Here is a 22,873-nt window from a genome sequence, read left to right as displayed (position 1 = left end):
TTAATTATAAGAACATATTTTTTTCATCTCAGCATATCTAAAATATTATCATTTTAGCACTTAATCAATATGAAATAATTTTAAAAGTGGTCTTTTGCATTCTTTCTCTCATACTGTCTTCAAAATCCAGTGTGTATTTTACTCCTACCGCACATCCCAATTTGTACTAGGCACATTTCAAATGCTCAGTAGCCACATGGGGCCACCACATTGGACAGCCAAAGTCCAGGCTTCAACAGAGGCTTCCCAGTGTGCTCATTTTCTGGTAAGGTAGGAGAAAAATTATGCTATGCTATGCTATGCTATGCTATGCCAACACCCAGTATAGCCATTATGCTTATGGTCTATTGAGTTAGACTGCCTGTTTCAAATCCTGACTCTACTACTTACTCCTTGTGCCCTGGGAAAATTACCTAACCACCCTGTGCCTCAGGTTCCTCTTCCAGAAAATGGGAGTAACAACTGTAGCTATGTTATGGGAGACTGTATTGGAGCAAATGAGTTAAGACCCATAAAGGCCTGGTGCGGTGGCTCATGCCTGTAACCCCAGCACTTTGGGAGGCCAAGGACGGGCGGATCACAAGGTCAGGAGATCGAGACCATCCTGGCTAAAACGGTGTAACCCCGTCTCTACTAAAAATACAAAAAGAAAATTAGCCAGGGGTGGTGGTGTGCACCTGTAGTCCCAGCTACTCGGGAGGCTGAGGCAGGAGAATGGCGTGAACTGGGGAGGCAGAGCTTGCAGTGAGCCGAGATCACACCACAGCACTCCAGTCTGGGTGACAGAGGGAGACTCCATCTCAAAAAAAAGAAAAAAAAAAAACAAAAAACCATAAAGCCCTTACAACAATGCCTGCCACACGGTAACTACTCAATAATATTAACCATTAATGTTTAATTATATGTTTATATCTCATAAAGATATTAGGCTTCACTTCATGCCCCAAGAGATGGGAGGTAGCTGTAGTCACAATACGTTCTGTTGGTAGGATGAACGTAAAACCAGTATCCATTTTACAGATGAATTCTGAACATATTCTTTCATAGACACTGCAAGATATATTTTAGCAAAAACAGATTGGACCAGGTACAATGGCTCATGCTTATAATCCCAGCCCTTTGGGAGGCAAAGGCAATGGATCACTTGAGCCCGGGAGTTTGAGACCAGCCTGGGCAATATGGTGAAACCCTGTCTGTATTTATAAAAAATAAAATAGAGAGAGAGATAGGTGATAGATAATTATGGAGATACAAATTGTATAGGCTAGGAAAAATTGTTAGGTGCACCTAAAGAAGAAAATTTAGACTCTGCCATAGTATACATTGTCATTTGTGGGAATGGGAAGTACTGGTTTAAATGAAAACCTTTTACAACTTTGTAAAGTTTTTTATGCATCTCTTTCACCTGTGAAATTCAAGTTCCACTGTATAAGACACACAAGTTGTCTATTTTCCAATCCAGCATGTAAAGCAAATGACATTTACATTGGACTTCCTAAGGGATAAAATCTGCTTGGGTAAGCTGAGAACTCCATAGGTTCCAGCCCCAGGGCTGACACCTTTCTTACCCCTGTTAGCTGTCACCATGGTCCTAGGGCAGAGGAACACCGCCTTTGGAGAAGAGCCTGGAGGGGCACAGCATTGATGACTTGGGCAGCGCTTCGCCTTCTCAGTCCCAGGGGATTCCCACCAGGCTGGGGTAGTCCCAATCCCATTCTAACTCCATGTGGTCTAGACTAAGAGCCTCAGGGTCAGCCCTGCACCCAAGCTTTCTAGGTGTTCTTTTGTCCAGGGATCACAGAGTCCAGTGAGGTCCAGAATCACTAAATCTGTGACCACAAAGGAGTAGGCATGGAGATGAAATGGTGTGTTGCACTTGAACAGGCATCTTTGCAAAGAAGATCGTAAACTATGGAAAAGAGCCAACAAAATCATTGTGCACTGGGCTTCCACAATCACTTCTGTGTGTGTGCATGTGTGCATAAATGTGAGTGAGTCACTGAGATGGCCAAAGTGACTCGCAGGGACATGAAATTGAGCCAAAGCCCCCAATCTGTTGAAACATACTCATCTGTTTGAAGGTAAGTGTCTACGTACTTAGGAAACAAGAACACAGAAGAAAATAGACAAAGAGTAAACTCTGGCATATTGAACTCTGGGAGCTTCTCTGCCATTCTCTCTTTGAATATTGCCTCTTCCCCATTCTATCTTTCTACTCAAAATGTGATCTAGGACCAGGTGCGGCTTCACCACCTGGAAGCTTGTTAGAAATGCAAAATAGCTGGCAACTCTCAAGACCTATGGAATCAGAACCAACAGCTCAATGAGACTTAGGTGAACCATATGCACATTAAAATGTGAAAAGCACTAGTTGATATTCTTTCCTTCTGGAACTTCTATTAAATGTATATGAGTCAGGGTGGCTGTATTAGTCTTTTCTCACACTGCTAATAAGATATACCTGAGACTGGGTAATTTATAAAGGAAAGAGGTTTAATAGACTCACAGTTCAGCATGACTGGGGAGGCCTCAGGAAACTAACAATCATGGAAGAAGGGGAAGTAAACACGTCCTTCTTCACATGGTAGCAGGAGAGAGAAGAATGAGAGCCAAGTGAGGGGGGAAGCCCCTTATAAAACCATCAGATCTCGTGAGAACTTACTCATTATCACAAGAACGGCATGAGGGTAACTGCTCCATGATTAAATTACCTCCCACTGGGTGCCGCCCATGGCATGTGGGGATTATGGGAACTACAATTCAAGATGAGATTTAGGTGAGAACACAGCCAAACCCTATCAGTGGCTAACTGCCATAAGAAACAACCTCAAGATGTCAGTGGCTTAGTAGTGGTTTCTTTCTAATTCATATTCAGACTGAGGCAGCTCAGCAGAGGAAAGGGAGATTCGGTCACTCAGGAAGCCAGAAGAACTTCCATCTTCTCATGAAGGAAGGGAGTATGTGGGAGATTGTAAGAGAGATCGTCCAGGCAAGAGGAAAGTGCTGCTCCTCCTTCCTGCTCATGTCTCATTGGCCATAACTCAATCACAAGGTCCACCTGACCACAACCAGCTAAGCTGTGTGGTCTAGAAGTGCACGTGGTAGAAGAGGAGGAACTCAGATATTGGTGACATGAATGTGTTGTGCTTATTGTGTGCTCCATGTCTCAACCTACTATCCCATATTCCATTTGTCTATCTTTTGGTGCTGTATCCTGGGTGATTTCTTTATCTCTGTCTTCCGAATCACTAATTCTCTCCCACATTCACTCCAGATCAACCTTTGTCAAATGTTTTCTTAAAGGGCCTGGTAGTAAATACTTTAGAGTGTGTGGCCACATGGTCTCTATTCAACTATTCAACTCTGCTATTTGTAGCTCAACAGCAGCCTAAGACAATATGCTAAAGAATGGGCATGGCTGTGATCTAATAAAACTTTATTTACAAAATCAGGCAGCTGGCCCACAGGCTAGAGTTTGTTGATCCCTGGACTAGACCACTGCTATGGTTTGAATGTGTGTCCCCTTCAAAATTAATTGTGGAAATTTAATCCCTATCATGGTGGTATTAAAAGGTGGGGCCTCTGGGAAAGTGATGAAGTTAAGAGGGCTCTGGCCTCATGAATGGATTAGTGTCCTTATGAAAGAGGCTGCAAAGAGAGTTCACCTTCTTGCCCTTCCATCCTTCACCATGCGAGGGCACAGTGTTTCTCCCCTCCCAAGGATGAAGCCACAAGGAGCCATCTTGGAAACAAACACCAGGTCCTTGCCATACACCTTGATCTTGAACTCCCAGCCTTCAGAACTGTGAGAAATAAATTTCTGTTCCTTATAAATTCAGTCTCAGGTATTTTATTAATAGCAGCACAAACATATTAAGACAGATTTTTATTTTAATTACTATATTTTGTTTTCTAAATTTCTATTTCTTATTTAAATCTGCCTGTTCTTTTTTATAAGATCTTGTTTTGCTTTATGGATTCTATTTTCCCTTTATTCCTCTGAGTGTTTTACAGATTTATTTTTAAGTTCATTTCACATCACTCTATTATCTGCAGTTCCTCTGGGGTACTAACTGGTCACCAGGGGAAGCGACCAGAAAACAGCTGAGCCTCACCATATCCCACCACAGACCAACCGGGAGCAAGAGAGTGTAGAGCCTGGCTCCTGCTGCTGAAGCTTCCATCTGCGGGAAGGAAAAAAATTTCTCTTTTTAATAGTTTGAAAACTATTACTCAGTCTCTTTGGCCACATCATTTTTATACATAAATCAAAATTTGTAATATCTTCTATCACAAAACAAGCACAATTAAAGAGTAGCAGTTATTAGCTTATCAAGATGACTGACACCTCCTAGCTCATACAGATGGTGTTGCACCCTCTGCTTCAACAGGCTCAGTGACTGGGAGACCTCCCTCCAACTCAGAGCACCTATTCTGGAAGGTGCTCAACATCCTTGAGCCTCAACTTCATCATCTATGAAAATGAGGTAATAATGCCTACCTTACAGAAATGTTATGAAATTTCATTAATATAAATAACAGTGCTTGACCCAAAGTAGGTACTCAACAAATGTTTCCATACAGAAGCACAATCTGATATCTGTGTCTTATTACTGATATCACAATCTCATTAAAAATGTCTTCTTTATCTTGAACTAAAGATATGTTCTAATTCTGCCCCGTTGGCTGTGTAGAATGGGTCTAATTCCTCTTCCAAGAAGCCCTCAAAATACATGAGGGTGATGTGTCATGCCCTCTTCACCAAACTTTCTCTTCTCTAACCAAATGCCCCCAAGTTCCTCCAACTAAACAATAATTTCTTGTCTCAAAAGTAACTAGAAGCTCTCGGGCTCTAGTGGCTCCCAAGACAGAGCTCAGCACCAATACCACACCCTTTGCCTTTGAGGATCCCAAACTTGATCTTGTGGGATATGGGTAAAGTTCGTAATTAGCCAAATGCTTTCTTCATTATACAACATTCAGGGGAGTGTCTCCATATCCTCTCCCCATTCCCAACACTGATGGCAAACCCTGTTTTGTTTCAAGGAGTCTGTTTTAGGATGAATATGCTCATCACCGCTGAAATCCAGTTCTGAACTTTTGAAGTGACATTTATTATGGTCTTAGGAAAGGTTCACTGGAGGTGAGAAGTGACAGCTCTGGGTGATAAATCAAATGCAGCTCAGTTTTAATTTAAGGGAAAAGCATCATCAAGTCAGCATGGCTCAGGCATCAGCCAGCCCTGGCTGGCAGCTTGTGATTTCTTATGTAAATGGTAAACAGAACTTTGAACGGTGACAATTTCTTCAACTGCTAGAACGAGCCGTCAGCTTCTGTTCTCTGCTTAAACTTGACATCTTAAGCTTCTGGTTAGAGGAGAGTCATGTTAACAAAAACATTTCAGGACTAATCATAATCATGAAGCCTTTCTTAGAAACAATGGTACTTGTACCGCATGTTACACAACACACCTGGTCTGTTTTGCTTCTTCAAAGCACAATAGTCTAGCTTGGGATAGTCTAGCACTGCCTGTCCAACACAGTAGCCACTAGCCACATGTGGCCACGAAGTGTTTGAGATCTCGCTAGTTTACATTGAGCTGCGCTAAAATAACAGTGTAAAATATGACACAGAATTTCAGAGATTTCATACAAAAACAAATGTAAAATGTCTTACTCATAATCTTTTACGTTGATTTTATGTTGAAATGATAATATTTGGGATATATTAAATTAACTACTTATTAAAAGTAACTTCACCCGTTTCTTACTGAAGTCACAGTCTCACTAAACATTTTTCCATCGTGGCTGATAGAAAACTTTAAATTACATATGTGGCTCACATTTGTGGCTACCATTATGTTTCTAGTGGACAATGCTAGTCTGAAAGGCAAGGCAGGCAGCTGGAAATCGCATGTTTCTGTAGCTCATCCTCTTGGTGCAGACTCAGAAACAAAGGAGTCTACCATCAGAAGCTATCACGGGCTTTATTGTTTCTTTGTTGGTTAGACTAGAGCAGTGGTCCTCAAACTTCAGTGAACATAAGTGCTATGGACTGAATTGTGTCCTGCCCCGCCCCCCTCGAATTCACATATTGAAGCTCTAAATTCCCCCATGTGATTGTTTCAGAGATAAGGCCTTTAAGGAGGGGATTAAGGTTAAACAAATCATAAGGGTGGGGCCCTGATCCAAGAGAACTGGTGTCCTTATAAGAAGAGGAAGAGGCCAGGAGCTGTGGCTCAGGTCTATGATCCCAACTCTTTGGGAGGTCAAGGAAGGCAGATCACTTGAGGCTGCCTGGTCAACATGGTGAAACTGTGTCTCCACAAAAAATACAACAGTTAGCTGGGTGTGGTGGCATGTGCCTGTAATCCCAGCTACTCAAGAGGCTGAGGCATGAGAATCACCTGAACCTGGGAAGCGGAGGTTGCAGTGAGCTGAGACTGCACCACTAAACTCCAGTATGGGCAGAGCTTCTCTCCCCAGTATATGAGGCCACAACAAGAAGGTGGCCATCTGCCAGCCAGAGGAGAGCCCCCACCAGGAACTGAGCCCTGCAGGAATCTTGATCTTGGACTTTCAGTTTCCAGAACTGAAAAAACAGATGTCTGTTGTTTATGCCACCCAGTCTATGGTATTTTGTTATGGCAGCCTGAGCAGACTAAGACCACAAGCATCACCTGGTGAATTTGTTAAACACACAAATTCCCAGACCCTCTCCTGAGAAATACTGATTTTATTGATGTCGGATAGGCCTGGGAATTCACTTTTCTTTAGTACGCATTCTAGGTATATATATGTGGACCATACTTTGAGATACCCTGGACTACAAGAAACATAATTATCTAGACTCCTTTGGCACTGTTGCAGGCCTGAATTGGACCCCCAATTCTGCCACTCCAGCAGTAGTAGCCAAATTAGTTTGATCATGAGCGCCCCCTTTTGGTAAAGCATTTTTGAGCATGCAACCCACCACACAGCTATACTTAACTGATAAATTATATATGCCCAACTGTAAATCGTATATTAAATATTAGTAAAGATTTTTTACATAAAAATTAAGTTATGCTGTTTTCTTTCTGGGTCCCAATGGGCCATCTTTAGCCTGTGGAGGTCTCTCACCGAACACAAATTACACAGCTTCATATTTCCTTGTCTTTGCATGAGTTCCCATCTGCAATCTGTGCAGTGAGAAAATGCCTATTTCTGCCTCAGGATTCAGCTCATAAATCTCTGTGCAGCTATTTCTTCCCCCTCCACCTCCCACAGGTGGAGTTATTCCTTCTGCCCCTCTGCGCAGCACCTCTGTACTAATGTCACCTCTATTGACTTATCACACTGAACTGCAAATATTTGTTTAACGTTTCCGTTCCTTAAGGACTGTGCTTTATGTATCTCTGTTTCAACTGGGCCTTTCACACAGTTCCTGGTACATAATATGTTTTGTGGTTTTTTGGTTTGTTTGGTTTTTTTTTCTTCTTCTTCTTTTTTCTTTTCTGTTTGTAACAGGAACAAACCAATGAATGTAAGTGCAATTAACCAATACCTGAAGCAAGTCATCACCCTTCTGTGCAAAAGCAAAATCACTCTAGTGCATGTGAAAAATAACCCACATAAAAGGGTGCGGTGCAAAAAGCTATCTAAAGACATACTGGATTTTAAGTTTGAGTTTACAAAAACACGTATAATTCACACAAGAGCTGAGGATGAAAGCAAACAGCCTAAGCAACCAACAGCAGAAGGAGCAGAGAAGGAGAGTTTTTTTTTTTTTTACTGACCTTTTTTAATTGTTTAATTGTCTTAAGATCAGGATCCCCTGGCAAAGTCGCAATGGATGGTTTGTGAGAGGTCTCAGTGCATCTTTGTGAAGCAGGACAAAGATGGATGGGGAACAAGAGAGCTTTTAAGGGCATTACAATTTGTTATCTATATCCAGGTCTGCACTGCACAAAATGAAGGAATCATCTGGTCCAAACTCAAGAAATTGTGTGGCTAAGAGTATCACATTTTGGAAACACAGACCTGGCTTAGGGTACGTAATAGCAAGTGTCCTTCCTCTGCAAGGTCTAAATAGCCTCATTACTTAGGAAACTGTCTTCCCTGTTCCCTCACATATCTCTTGCTATCTCGGTCTGAGTTTCTCCCTTGGATTATAAAGGGCTTCCCAGGCTGGAAGAATCCACTGGGCACCCTCTCACATGTGCTGGGGTGCAGGCTGATGAAACAAATGCTTTGTCAGTTCCCTGTTTACACAAAAGCTTTTTCTCTCAGCAGGAACTTGAAAGAAACTAAGGTGAACACCATCAGTTTATCTTCTTAGACCCACTTAAAAGGATTGACCCTGTGATATACTGGAAAGCAAAATACAAGTCTGTTTATAAATGGCTTTTTAAGGTGATTAACAAGTAACATTAGCAGGTAGAAAGATTTCCATATTGTTTCCCCAAGAGTAGGGTTGCCAAATTTAGCAAACAAAAATATGTATGAAATGCCAGTTAAATTTGAACAGCAGATAGACAGCGAATAATTTAGGGGCATAAATATGTCCAAATATTGCATGCATCGTACATTTTACCAGGCAACACTACTTCAAAGGGAAAAGGCTCTACATAACCCTTGGGGTGAGAATGTCTTTTCCCATTGGCTAAGAGGTATATATTAATAAAAACATAGGCCTGAAAGTTGAGATATCAGAGTTCTCTTCTACATTAGTTGTTCATTAATTCATCAGTTCTTCATCTCTAATAGTCTAGTGCCATGTACTAGGTTAATTCCTTAATTTAAAAAAAAAAAAAAAAAAAAAGGTGCTGGAGAGAAACATGGTCCCTGACTTCTTGCAGCTTATAATGTAATGGTGTGGCCCTTAGCCTGTCTGTGCCCCATTTTGCCATCCATAGAATGAAGTGGTTGATCACCTCGGGTCTATGTTTTGCAGAGTGTATTCTGTGCTAATAGATATTCCATCAAAGAAGATTTTTGTGACAAAAAATATAATAAACATTGAGTTAAAAAGTTAATAGCATTTTACTATAAGTCTTCTTAACATTTTAATTGGCTAATCATCATCATGACTCCTCGATGGTGACTTACTGCAGAACTACCCTTCAAGGAGCCACTCTGGGGACTAGCGTTCTATGGAACACACTTTGGGAAATGCTGCCCTAAGCCAAGAACTAAAATTCTTTGTAAGTCTGTACTTGCCTTCTTTCCCTTCTTTGCCTAAAATTTTCTTCATCCTTGAAGAGCCAGCCCGTACGTTTCCTCCTCTGTGAAGCCTTTCCTTCTGACTTCCCCCCAGTCATCACTCCCCACACTGAGCACACCCGGGCATCACAGGGCAGAGACATCTGTCCAGTTCAGTTCTGCACCCCAGCACCAAGCGATAGGCCTGGTCAGTACACTGAGTTATGTCAGCAGATATGCTTTTTCATGAAAAAGTAAGTGAATTAACACACTGCCAACCAAGTTACCCTGTCCCCTACCTTCCCATAGCACCTTTTTTTGGTTGTGATATAATTATTTAATTCCTACCTTCTTTATACTGGAAATATTTTGAGGACAGCGAAGAAACATTATTAATTTTTCCATCCCTAGTAAATAAGCTGAGTCCCTGGCACATGCCTCACTCTCTATAAATGATAATAAATAGCATTTACTGCATCACACTCTTTACCAGGCACTCACATGAATTATTTTATTTCATCTTTACAACAATCTCATGGAAGGCATTATAGTCGATATTGTGAATTGGCTTGCTCAACCTCCGGACTAGAAAGCTGAAAACTATTTCCCAAATTCCTCTGGAGCTTGGGCTTTGCATGTAGATTAGGTTTCATCAGTTATAAGTATTTGCATGAGTTTGGGAAAGAGAAAATGAGGCAGAGGCCACGTCTTGTCCCTTTTGGAAATTTCATTCTGGCAAGCAAGGGTGTGGAGATGTGAACTTTTTCTACAGCAGGACTGCAGTCCTTCTCCAGCTTCCTGGGTATTTGAAGCAGAACCAGTAGCAATACAACATTTCAGATGTGTGTTTTTAAACTCACCAGTTCCCATTGTGCTGGCTTCAGAGGTACAGCTCCCCTCGTACGTCAGTTCTGTGATAGGGAATCATTGCTCCTCCAGCCCTTTCAACAATTGTGTAAGTATATGGTTTCCTGTATTAAATCCCTTTCTGCTAAAACACCTAGAAGGATTTTCGTTTCTTATACTAAACCCTTCCTGAGACAGAAATTACTATCATTATCCTTTCTCCAGAAGAGAAAACTAAACTATAGAGAGATTAATTTATTTCCCCCAAGGTCCCAATCTACCAAGTGGCAGAGCCAAGATTTGAACCCAAAGGCCATATCCTTTTGTTATCCTCCTCTCAACAAGATCACAAAGGACAGGGTTGCCAGTAGAACTCAAGAAGGAAAAACTGCCTTCATTTACCAGCCAATCACTCCTTAAAATTACTAGTAAAATGTAAAACTGTTTTTACATTTATGAATTATGGCACATCCACATATGGAATATTATGCAGAAATTTAAAATAAAGTTGTATAAAACCATAATAAAAGAATGTGGTATACAGCTCTATGTTAATAAATTTGAAAGCCTAGATAAAAATTTTCTAGGGAAATATTTATCAAAATTCAAAGAAGTAATATAGGAAAAGAATGATCAATAACTTTGACAGCAATTGTAAAAGTTGCAAATAGTTGCCCCTGAAAAAACAAACAAACAAAAAAAACACCTAACATAGGTGTATCCATGGATGAATCCTTCTAAATTTTCAAGGAACTGATCATTCCAACACTACCTGCTTCAGAACATAGAGAAAGAAGTAAAGCTTTCCAGTTTTTTTCAGAAAACCTAAATACCAATGACTTAAAACCCAGCAAAACCTTAACAAAGAGAATCCAGCAATATATTAAAAGGGTAATACGTTTAAAGTTCATATGGAACCAAAAAAGAGCCTGCATTGCCAAGACAATCCTAAGCCAAAAGAACAAAGCTGGAAGCATCACACTACCTGATTTCAGACTACACTACAAGGCTACAGCAACCAAAACAGCATGATACTGGTACCAAAACAGAAATATAGAGCAATGGAACAGAACAGAGGCCTCAGAAATAATACCACACATCTACAACCATCTGATCTTTGACAAATCTGACAAAAACAAGAAATGGGGAAAGGATTCCCTATTTAATAAATGGTGCTGGGAAAACTGGTTAGCCATAAGTAGAAAGCTGAAACTGGATCCCTTCCTTACACCTTATACAAAAATTAATTCAATATGGATTAAAGACCTAAAACCATAAAAACTCTAGAAGAAAACCTAGGCAATACCATTCAGGACATAGGCATGGGCAAGGACTTCATGACTAAAACACCAAAAGCAATGGCAACAAAAGCCAAAATAGACAAATGGGATCTAATTAAACTAAAGAGCTTCTGCACAGCAAAAGTAACTACCATCAGAGTGAACAGGCAACCTACAGAATGGGAGAAAATTTTTGCAATCTACCCATCTGACAAAGGGCTAATATCCAGAATCTATAAAGAACTTAAACAAATTTACAAGAAAAAAAAAAAAAACATAAAAAAGTGGGCAAAGGATATGAACAGACACTTCTCAAAAGAAGACATGTATGCAGCCAAAAGACACATGAAAAAATGCTCATCATCACTAGTCATCAGAGAAATGCAAATCAAAACCATGATGAGATACCATCTCACACCAGTTAGAATGGCGAGCATTAAAAAGTCAGGAAACAATAGATGCTGGAGAGGATGTGGAGAAATAGGAATGCTTTTATACTGTTGGTGGGAGTGTAAACTAGTTCAACCATTGTGGAAGACACTGTGGCGATTCCTTAAGGATCTAGAATTAGAATATCATTTGACCCAGTGATCCCATTACTGGGTATATACCCAAAGGATTATAAATCATGCTACTATAAAGACACACGCACACGTATGTTTACTGCAGCACTATTCACAATAGCAAAGACTTGGAACCAACCCAAATGTCCATCATTCATAGACTGGATTAAGAAAATGTGGCACATATACACCATGGAATACTATGCAGCCATAAAAGCAATGAGTTCATGTCCTTTGCAGATACGTGGATGAAGCTGGAAACCATCATTCTAAGCAAATTATCACAAGGACAGAAAACCAAACACTGCATGTTCTCACTCATAGGTGGGAATTGAACAATGAGAACACTTGGACACAGGGCAGGGAACATCACACACCGGGGCCTGCTGTAGAGTCAGGGGCTAGGGGAGGGATAGCATTAGGAGAAATACCTAATGTAAATGACGAGTTAATGGGTGCAGCACACCAACATGGCACATGTATACATATGTAACAAACCTGCATATTGTACACATGTACCCTAGAACTTAAAGTATAATAATAAAAAAAAGGGTAATATGAGGCCGGGCGTGGTGGCTCAAGCCTGTAATCCCAGCACTTTGGGAGGCCGAGACGGGTGGATCACGAGGTCAGGAGATCGAGACCATCCTGGGTAACACAGTGAAACCCCGTCTCTACTAAAAATACAAAAAAACTTAGCCGGGCGAGGTGGCAGGCGCCTGTAGTCCCAGCTACTCGGGAGGCTGAGGCAGGAGAATGGCGTGAACCCGGGAGGCGGAGCTTGCAGTGAGCTGAGATCCGGCCACTGCACTCCAGCCTGGGTGACAGAGCGAGACTCCGTCTCAAAAAAAAAAAAAAAAAAAAAAAAAAAGGGTAATATGTTAGGCAAGTTTTATTCCAAAAATACAAAAGTAATTTAATATTAAGAAATCTATTCATGAGAGTGCCCACATTGATAGGTTAAAGGAGAAAACTCATGTGGCCATATAAATACATGCCTAAAACAGAATGTAATAAAATGTAATACTCATTCTCCAGAAAAACCCTTAATGAGGTAAGATGATATGGATAAAGGAATATGTCATGATATCTATAACATAATAAATATATTTAGAGAAGGGAGAATAAATAGATAAAAATATAGATCTTAAAAGAGCTAGCTTAACATTTATATTGTGAATTACCATGGGAATAATCCTGTTAAAATCAAGAAGGAAAGTTGTCCACCATCTCTACTTTTGTCGGGCAGTATCCTGGTGGTTAACGCAATTAGACAAAAGAACAAATACAATTTTTAGCAGCTACTAAGCTCTCTACCAGTACCACACACACACACACACACACACACACACACACACACACACACACGGGTCCAGCTAGCTCCTTCAGCACTCCACCATCTCTACTTTCGTCCATGTACTTTTGTACATGGTGCATTCCAGAAGGAATTTCTGACCTAGCTGGGCCCTCTCAAATGCTGTCACTACCACCACTGCCTGTTTAAAGGCTGTCCCGCATCTGGCTGGGGTTTCGGTTGTTGTTCACTTATTAATATTACATCTCGTGTGTGCATCCAAAATGGAAATAACTTGGAATAAACAAGAATAAAAATCACCAAAATATAATGTGAGTACAGAGCTTCCTGGAAGCCAAGGCAGAAAACAAAATGCAGCACATTGCATAGCTCTCACTGCTGGGTGAAGAGCACTGTTAACTTCTCAGAAGTTCTTCCTGGCATTACATTATACACACACACACACACACACACAGTCCAGCTAGCTCCTTCAGAACTCCACCATCTCTGCTTTTGTCCAGCAATATTCTGGTGGCTAATGCAATTAGACAAAAGAACAAATACAATTTTTAGCAGCTACTAAGCTCTCTACCAGCACCAGCGATTTCTCTGGTAGATCCCTCTGTGGAACCAGCACAATGCCAACTAAACTCTTAAATGACCAGGGCTTCCTCCAGTCCCCTACCCTCTGTCCAGCCTTGTCATAGTCTTATCATCAGTATGATCATGAAATGAAGACTGTTCATGCTCACTCCCTTTCCACACTGCATCCCATGAAAAGTTATTTGATAAAAATTCTGCAACAGAGAAAAAAGAACTCTGCCCATAAATTCGAGCCCTTTTGTTGGGTGATACCTTTTGTTTGGGGAAGAGAGTACTGGCACAATGCAAAGACAAAAGCAGGAGAGAGATTTAAAAAAATAAACTAGTGAAGGTTGGTCACAAATGTGAATGGAGACTTAATTGATTTGTACATGGAAAAATGCCATAGCGCCTGAATCAAGGCTCCATACAAAGTCATCATTATTATTATCCACCGGTGTAAAAGCATGGTTTGTTTTCAGTTCTTCTGTGTTGAAGCTAGTGAGACATGATCATAAAGCTCCAAGACAACGTTAAATTACTACTGCCTCTTATTAGAAGGCAGCATTTTTCTTTTCAGGGTTATGCACCACCATTTTTCTTATTCATTACTGATGCAATATCAAGCTGTGAACTTCTGCAAGGCTGGAAATAATTCATGCAACCAATCTTCTTTAACAAACTAATCATCTCTCCCCCTTTAGGAAGTACCAGATATGGAACACTGGTGATGATTATGAAAAATAACAGTATTTATAAGAACCCACTGGGCTCAATGCTGTCTTCCATATAGCTAAGGAAACTTTAACTGTGTTTAATGATCTTTCCAGTTAACATTGTCATTGAAACAGGCAGCGCCTGCCACAATCATTTTAAGACAGAAGTTCTCAAACATTTTGCTCTCAGAAACCCTTTATACTCTTGAAAGATGATTAAGGACCTGAAAGAGCTTTAGTGTAAATGTATTGTAAGTATTGATTTTTGCCATTAGAAATTAAAACTGAAAAGAATTTTAAATATGAATTTTTTAATCTTAAAAAAATTAACCTACTACATATCAATATTTTCACAGAATACAACTGTATTTTCCAAAACAAAAACATTAGTAAGAGATTGGCACTGCTTTATATTTTCGCACATCTCTTTCACCCCTGGCTTCTTTGAAGATAGCTAGACTCTCATATCTGCTTCTATATTCAACCTGTTCTGATATCACATGTCATAGAGCATCTGGAAAATCCCACTGTCCACTCATGGGAGGATGCAAGTGAAAAAGGCAATAACATCTTTGTAGAATTGTTATTAAGATAGTTTTGACCTCAAAAAGACACGGAGAAAGTTTCAGAAATACTGGGGTTCCCCCAACACATTTTGAGAACTGCTGATTTTGAATAAGACTGACTCCCATCAAAAGTAACGTTTACTATGTAGAGAAGAAGGCACTAGCGTTAGAAAAGTTAAAGTTCCATTGGAGATATGAAGCTAAACAGATGTAGAAAACAGTGTCTACTTTAAGAAGCTTATAATTTATTTTGCAGTAATGTGGTGATGTATATTGCATTACTGTTCAAACTATTTGCTGCCTTTCTTCCCAGTTTCTTCTTACTGGGCTCTGTCTGCAGATGTACCCCCTACAAGAAGATCACACTATTCCCGTTTCATAGTGTTCATGTCTGCCATCAGACTCACTGTGGCCAATGAAATGTGAGTGGAAGTGACGTGTGCTACTTCTGTGCAGAAGTTTTAAGGAACATTATATGATTCCTGCATCCCTCTTCTCTCCAGTGAACCCCACCATGTCTCAGGAAGGAGCTGATTCTTCCGCCTGGGTCCCAAAATGAAGGAAGCATGGAGCAGACTGGCAGTCAGTCCATGAAGTACGTGTAACAAAGGAGTCATTCACTGACATACTTGGAGTTGTTTGCCACTGCAGTGTAACTTAGGCTATGCTGACTGATACAGGTGGGTAAGATACATACAAAAACAAATACCTTAAACATTAAAGAAAATCTAGGTTGTTTGGGGAAGGGAGCACAGGCACACGTGTTAAGGAACAGAAATAAAGGGGATCTTGCTCAGTGTCCTCAATTTTTTTAGCAAATTTTCAATCAAATGTAAGAAGTATTATGGAGTCAGGCCCTATGCTAGACATTGAATACTCAGGGATGAGTAAGATGTGGTCTCAGAATGGAAGGAAGTGGTGGGAGCCATGGGCTTTAATGCTAGATTGGAAGCCTAGTTCTGCTACTCCAACTGCGTGATCTTGGGTAAGTTTCTCTCAGCTTTATTTTTCTCATCTGTAAAATGGGAATGATAATACTTCAAATGATGGTGAGTTTTAAATGAGACAACTGTGAAAAGCATATAGCAGACAGCTCTGCACACAGTGGTCTGCACGTGCAGGACAGGCTACTTTTCCTCCTCTTTCATCTTCCCATCTCACACTCCCAGGTGAGGATCTTGGGAGTCTACACTTAGCTCCGTCTATGAGTCTTTCCCTTACTTTTCTAGAGTTTATTCTCTCCAAAAATAAAACATTGTATATATACATACATGCACACACACACAGCCCCTTTCATTTTGTCTGTCACTCGGCTAACACTTATTAAATACTATTATTATCCCATTTTACAAATTGGGTAAGTAAAACATAAGGCAAGGGGGATCTCTGTCAGCATCCTCAATTTTTTAAGCAAATATTTAATCAAATGTAATTAGCATTATGGAGTCAGGCCCTATGTTAGACATTGAATATTCAGGGCTGAATAAGACATGGCATGGTCTTAGAATGGAAGAAGGTGGTAGGAGTCATGAGTTATTCATGAGAGATTAAATAAGTTCCCAAGATCACATGTTAGCATATACATATCTACCTCATTCATTCTAACAGCTGATAGTACTTGACAGTATTGATATATTACAGTTTACCTAATCATTCCCATTTTGATGGACATTTTCAACTTGTGATTATGTTTTTACCATCACAAACAAGAAACTTCCTCACACAAAGATCTTTGCATACGTGTGTAGCTACATTTGCAGGACGAATTCTTAAAATTGGATTGCTAGGACAAAGTGTAGAGCAATTTAAATTTTGATAGATCATATGAAATATGTCTTTCAGGCAGTTCTTGCTGATTGATGCTCCTGCCCTTGGGGAATGAACATGCCGTGTCCCCAGAACCTCTTCTACACCTCGCCCTTAACCTTCAACAGCTGTGCCCTGGATCTGTGTTTACCAAACACATTCCCAAGAATAGTCTCATTGAGCACCGTTTGAGAAGGGCTGCTATGTGGACAACACCCCACTTTTTCGTCCCTAATGGTTTAATGCTTTCTTTCTCTGTTTTCACACAGAGTGCATCTGGGGAGACTGGCTGGAAGTGGGCTTTGTTCTGCTCTGAACAACACAAGAATAATCCATCTATCTGAAAGGTAACTTGTATATTGATCCAGAAACATTGCAGGAGTGTAGCTTTTTCATTGATTATTTAATAATGGGTCATTTCATTTTTATCTACTCTGACTTCTCTAACTCAGATAAAAAATCAGGTAACCCTAAGCACATAATTCATCTCAGTGGAAAGTGTTTTCCTGCCAATTCACATTAGTTCAAAAAGTGACCCTGCAAACCTCTAAGTCATTCAGAACAATACATTCCAGAGACAGCCCTTCCAACCTGCCTTATTCTTGTTGAATATTTGGGCAAGAAACTAAGGGAGCATTTAGTTTGAAGCAAATTGCATCTCATATTTCCTTAGAATGAGGCAAAAGCAAATCTGAACCATCTTTCAATGGAATGAGCCACACTGACAAGAGCACTTGTAATCGCTTCCATTGTGTATTCTTAGCCAATTTACAACTACATTCATTGAATTAATAACGATCAGCTGGGACTCGCAAAGGCCTAATACCCAGGGCTCCCTTCTGGGGCTGCTGGCCTGACATTTAAATATTTATTGATGATAATTGGATGACAGATAGGGATGGGCTCAGACAGAAATAAATTCAATCTGCTTGCACAGGCACAAACCATGTCATAGCCATGATTCCTCCTCAGGCCACATAGATACAGTACCAAGAGAAATGAAGGTGAAGAGGCCTCTGATAAGATGTGAAAACTAAAACAACGATTCTTGTGATTATTTGCATGGTTGAAAAACAACTTCTTAAGACTAATTTTTGTTTTTGTTTTTGTTTATTTATGTGTGTTTTTGTTTGCTTGCTTGTTTTACCAAATTGTCAATAAAAACATGAGAATTTAGAATTCAAGACTTTGCTTTCCTGGATTCTGGGTTTTCCTTCCTATTCCAAAAAATATTTGAAATAGGCACCAAGTATTCAATCTGTGTACAGATCATTAAGATTTTGTGTTTGAGATCAGCCAGGTTATGCTGCAGTAACAAAGAACCCCCAAATCTCAATAAATGAAAACCACAAAGGTTTATTTCATGTTCCACACCACAGGTCCCTCTCAAGCTGGCAGGGCATTCTGCCCAGCACAGTCACTTAAGGACGCAGGCTGGTGGAGCAGCCAATCACCACTTCCCAGGGGGAAAAGGAGAGTTCTGGAGAATCTTGCAGCAGCAAGGAAATGGTCTGGCCTGGAAGTAAACCACACTAACAATGACCACAGAGGACCTACTTAAGATTGCTCTGACCTTAGGTCCTTTCTCTGCTTCTCACTAGCCATGTGGCTTGAACATGTCACTGCAACTCTTGGAGGCTCAGATTCCTTATCTGAAAAATGAGAATAATACAAGTTAGTCCTCAAATTGCCCTAAAGAATACATGAGATAGTAAATATATAGAACCACATACTAGAGGCTCAATAAATGACAGCATTTGGGATTTTTTTTTTTTTACCATGTTAAAAGAAAAGACTTCCATGGAACCCAGTAGGCTCACAAGGATGTGTGCTTTTGCTCACTTGCACCACATTATACACAAAATTGTTGAAAGTATATAATAAACCACAATACATACACGTCTCAAGGCTCTCACTGCCACAAACTGTGGTTTCTGATAGTTTGATTGTTTACATGGGAAAAGGTGACCTGAAAGTGACTGAAGAATTCACACAGAGTTGTTCCATAATCAAGAAGGTATAACACCCAACTTTGTGTCTCCTGACTTCCACGGTAACCTACCATCTCATTGCTATGCCCTTCCTTTCTTGCATGTAGGATAGAAGGAAGAACAGTATACCATGCCCCAGGACAGCATCTTTCATAGCAAGCTTTTAGACAAGAATCAGGTAAGTTCAAAGGTTATTGTCATTATTTATATGTAATGATCACTCTTCACAACTGTATTTTCCATGATAACTAAGAAAAATTAAAGCGATCAAAAAATGATTACAATTATAATCATGGCTAATATTTACTGAGAATTTACCCTGTGCCACTTCTTATTTTATGAACTTTTTAGGATTATCTCATTTAATCCTCACACTAACCCTAAGAGGTGGGTAGCATTATTATCCCATTTCACAGGTGAGAGAACTGAGACACCCTGAGGTGAAGTGTCTTGCCCAAGGTGTCCTGTACAGTAAGTGGCAGAGTTAGAATTCAAGCTCAGGCTTGAATTGTATGTTGGAGCCCATGTTCTTAGACTCCTCAGGATGGCTCTAATGTACAGTAATTATTTTGAAATCTCACTTACCAGAAAAAGGAAATGACGGCTAATACAATTGCTCTATAGGTTAAAGGACTGTGCTAAGAACCAGAGGTTCATTCATATTGTTGTATTCTCATCCACGATTACACTCACCACCTCCCTAGCACCAGATAATTAAACAGCAGGAAAGTTCTGAGCAGGTAAAGAAAGAGCAGAAGGATAGGGTAAGATTGGAATGTAGAGAATATGATCAACTGATATTTACTGAATGGGTGAATGGGAAATTCATCATCACTAATTGAAGAAAACTCAAACCATTAGTAGTCAACTGCATTCCTTTTATAAATGAAATTCATTATTTCAACTCTGTCAGCCCTTTGACACAAGCTATGCATGGCATATTCTGCATATTGAACCTCATTGTACCACTGCTTTTTTTTTTTTTTTTTTAATAAACCAAGAAAGATGGTTTATGGAACAGAGTGTTTTAAGGAAGTGTCATAGGGTGGGGAAAGAGAAGGAATTCCTGCCCATCTCCAGGGAGAGAAAAAGTCCCCATGGATGGAGTAGGAGGGCTCCATCAGGCCTGAGAGGTACTTTTGCAATGTTATGGAACCAATAAATTAGAAAGGTAATTTAGTACCTATTATTTTAATTCTCACCTAAAGGAAATTTTAAAATTTCAAACCTGTGAATTTCAGGTAGGATCAAGTCATTTGCACCTCTCCAAGATGTCACAGCTTATGCTCTGTCAAACAAAACAAATCTCTCTCCAGATAAAGACAACAGCATTAAATGTAAGTCTCTGTGTGTTTTAAAATGAATAACCAATTAGCAATTATTCAGTCATGAACAAACAGAACTTACTCTGTTCCTCTTCCTGAGTTCTCAGAAATACTTAGAATTTAATGGGATGTAATTTATGAGATGAAGCCCATTTCTTCTTTCACATGACAGAGTGGACTGCAACAAACAATGTCTGTGATCACAGAGAATGATCACTATTGCTGATTGCAGGCTGCAGAGGTAACAGCAGCTGGCCGGGGTAGGTTAATATCACATACAGGGCCTTGTCAGTCAACAGCCTTCAGAGCACACACCTCCACCAGCTGTTCTTGCTTCTTAAGCTGTGCTTGTTGAGAAAGACTCAGCCCAAGCACAAGTAGTGAATGGTTCACAGTACCCGCCCACAATGAGGATAGGAAACATGGGTGCTAAGAACCTGTGGGGGAGGCAGAGGTCAATCGAAACTCATAATCGAACAGTCATGTAACAGTCACCAAATCATCAATTTGTTATCAATGACCTTCAAGTCAACTGGAATAGATGAGCTTCACTGAACCAACATAGGATCAAGGAAACCCAGAGGGGAACGCTTTGGCTTTTTGACTGTCAAGAAACCTTGATTCAAAAATGATGGAAGAATCTCTCCTGTTTGGCCCCTAAGCAGACTTGTGGCTCCCAAAAAGCCTTCCTCACATCTTCCCGTTTTTCTGGGCTAGGTCATGGTGGAAACGACCTGGAAATGTAGACACCCAGCACCCACCACCATACACATATCTGTGTGCCTGTTCCAGGACCTAAGTTGTTCCTTCCCTCTAGGCAGGAACTATATTTAACTGTCAAATGGCTCTGCATAGAGGCCATAGCTCACCTGTGCCATAGACATACAAGCATGCTTTTGTCAAACCAGCAACATATATAGTCTTTAGCAGTATCATGATCTTGTCAAGAAATACCAAGACATATCAGCTCACACTTTCCACCAGCATAGTTTCTCCCTGTTCTACAGAGTCACAGCTCACAGAGCGGCGCATGGATGGCTGCCAAGGGAGGGAGATGGAAAGAAGCCCAAAAGGGTGGGGCATCTATCCCACTCCACAGCCAGGACTGCTGCGCAATCTGTCTAATACATCATTTGAGGAGGAGTTTAATTCTTTAAAATATTTGGAAATCATTGTTCTAGGAGGTCTCCAGATTGTTAGAAAAGTAAGATTTGAATTTAGTGTGCCTCAGCACAGAGAAGCAACTTTGTCTATAGAAATGTCCTGGCCGGGCACGGTGGCTCACATCTGTAATCCCAGCACTTTGGGAGGCCGAGGCGGGTGGATCACCTGAGGTCAAGAGTTTGAGACCAGCCTGACCAACATGGTGAAACCCCATCTCTACTGAAAATACAAAAATTAGCCAGGCAGGGTGGCATGTGCCTGTAGTTCCAGCTACCCCTCGGGGAGGCTGAGACAGGAGAATAGCTTGAACCCAGGAGGCAGAGGTTGTAGCAAGCTGACTTGCTCCACTGCACTCCAGCCTGGGTGACAGAGCAAGACTCTGTCGAAAGAAAGAAAAAGAAAGAAGAGAAAGAGAGAAGAAAGAAAGAGAGAAAGAGAGAAATGTCCTGAGTTTCCAGAGTAAGGTATTTTTCTTACTCGACACTGAATATTAATTCAACACTCCAGGAAGAACCAGCAACTCTGGGTGCCTCAACAGCCTGACAGGGCCCATACTCTGTTAACCAAAAAAAAAAAAACAAAGTCATTAGGGGAAGGAGAAGAGAGATGAGCAAAACAAGAAGTAGAAAAAATGGTAGAAATACACCACCAAGGAAATGCTATCCTGTTACCTTGCTCCACAGGAATTTACTCAACTGTCTCCGTAGGAATGGTCTGGCCCAGCTATTAAAAGGTTCACACAGACCAAAGAAAAGTTGGGAGACAAAATTAGCTGAGTAGAGGCCATGTCTGCTTTTGGAAGGGCTATGGTGACCTGTCAACTCACCGTCCTGCTGAATCTACCGAGAGAGAGAGAAACTAGACCCCGGGCTGAGTAGTCTAAAGTGAATTCTATATGCAGCTCTCAACAAAAGAGCACTCAGACACCCTGGCACCAAAGATATGAACAAGAAAATGCTGAGAACATATTTCTGTTTATCCGTCTGTGATCCCAAAAGAACTCATTTAGTAAAAGGTTTTGGACTCCAAATGCATCAGTCTGTTTCCTTCCTGATGGTCCCTGCTACATATGTGGCCGCTTGGACATCTGAAAGGAAATGGGCCTGTGCTATTCTGATGTTCATCCAGTAAACAACAAATTGGCACTTAAAATGGGGAAGCGGGACGCTCTTCCTAGAAGAATTCAGACTCCAGGAACTAAGGGGGTCATGTTGATCCTAGAAGCAGACCCTGCGTGAGGATCCTTCTGTCCATGGGGCCCCCAAATCTATTCTGCTCCTGGGAACCAGACAAGGTAGGGAGTCTCACAAGCCAGAATGGGGAATGGGATTGGAGTTGATGTTGAGTGGAGAAAGAAATCCCAGGCTTGGGCAACGGGGGCTCAGAACTCTCTGTCTGCTTCCAGCTCCTGGACCAGAGCAGCCCTTCCATGTGAAAACTAATGCTTCAACTTCACATACCCGGAAGTGCCTCCTGCCTGCCTTTACCCAAGTCTTCCACCTTTCATCACACCTAAACCTTTTGTACCACCGTGCTCCTTTCACAGTGGGGCCTGGAG

The 22,873-nt window shown here is 40.8% G+C and overlaps 1 long non-coding RNA gene across 4 annotated transcripts in view; it reads right to left on the bottom strand.

The window, feature by feature from the left end:
• The window catches only part of LOC141407286 (uncharacterized), a 52,943-nt gene that overhangs the window by 8,735 nt on the left and 21,335 nt on the right, over positions 1–22,873 (bottom strand). For 2 of the 4 annotated variants that reach the window (XR_012415816.1, XR_012415815.1), the window contains exons 2-3: positions 18,409–18,487; positions 4,047–4,184 (exon numbers count right to left, since the gene is read on the bottom strand). This is a non-coding gene — a long non-coding RNA (uncharacterized lncRNA). Of the gene's footprint in view, positions 1–4,046; positions 4,185–18,408; positions 18,488–22,873 lie in introns of those variants that run through there. The other 2 variants (XR_012415818.1, XR_012415817.1) reach the window with 1 other exon arrangement.

Source organism: Macaca fascicularis, chromosome 7 (assembly GCF_037993035.2).
Source record: "Macaca fascicularis isolate 582-1 chromosome 7, T2T-MFA8v1.1".
In the NCBI taxonomy this organism is placed as follows: domain Eukaryota; kingdom Metazoa; phylum Chordata; class Mammalia; order Primates; family Cercopithecidae; genus Macaca; species Macaca fascicularis.
Note: the sequence above shows the minus strand (reverse complement) of the source record. Positions and strands in the feature narration are given on the sequence as shown.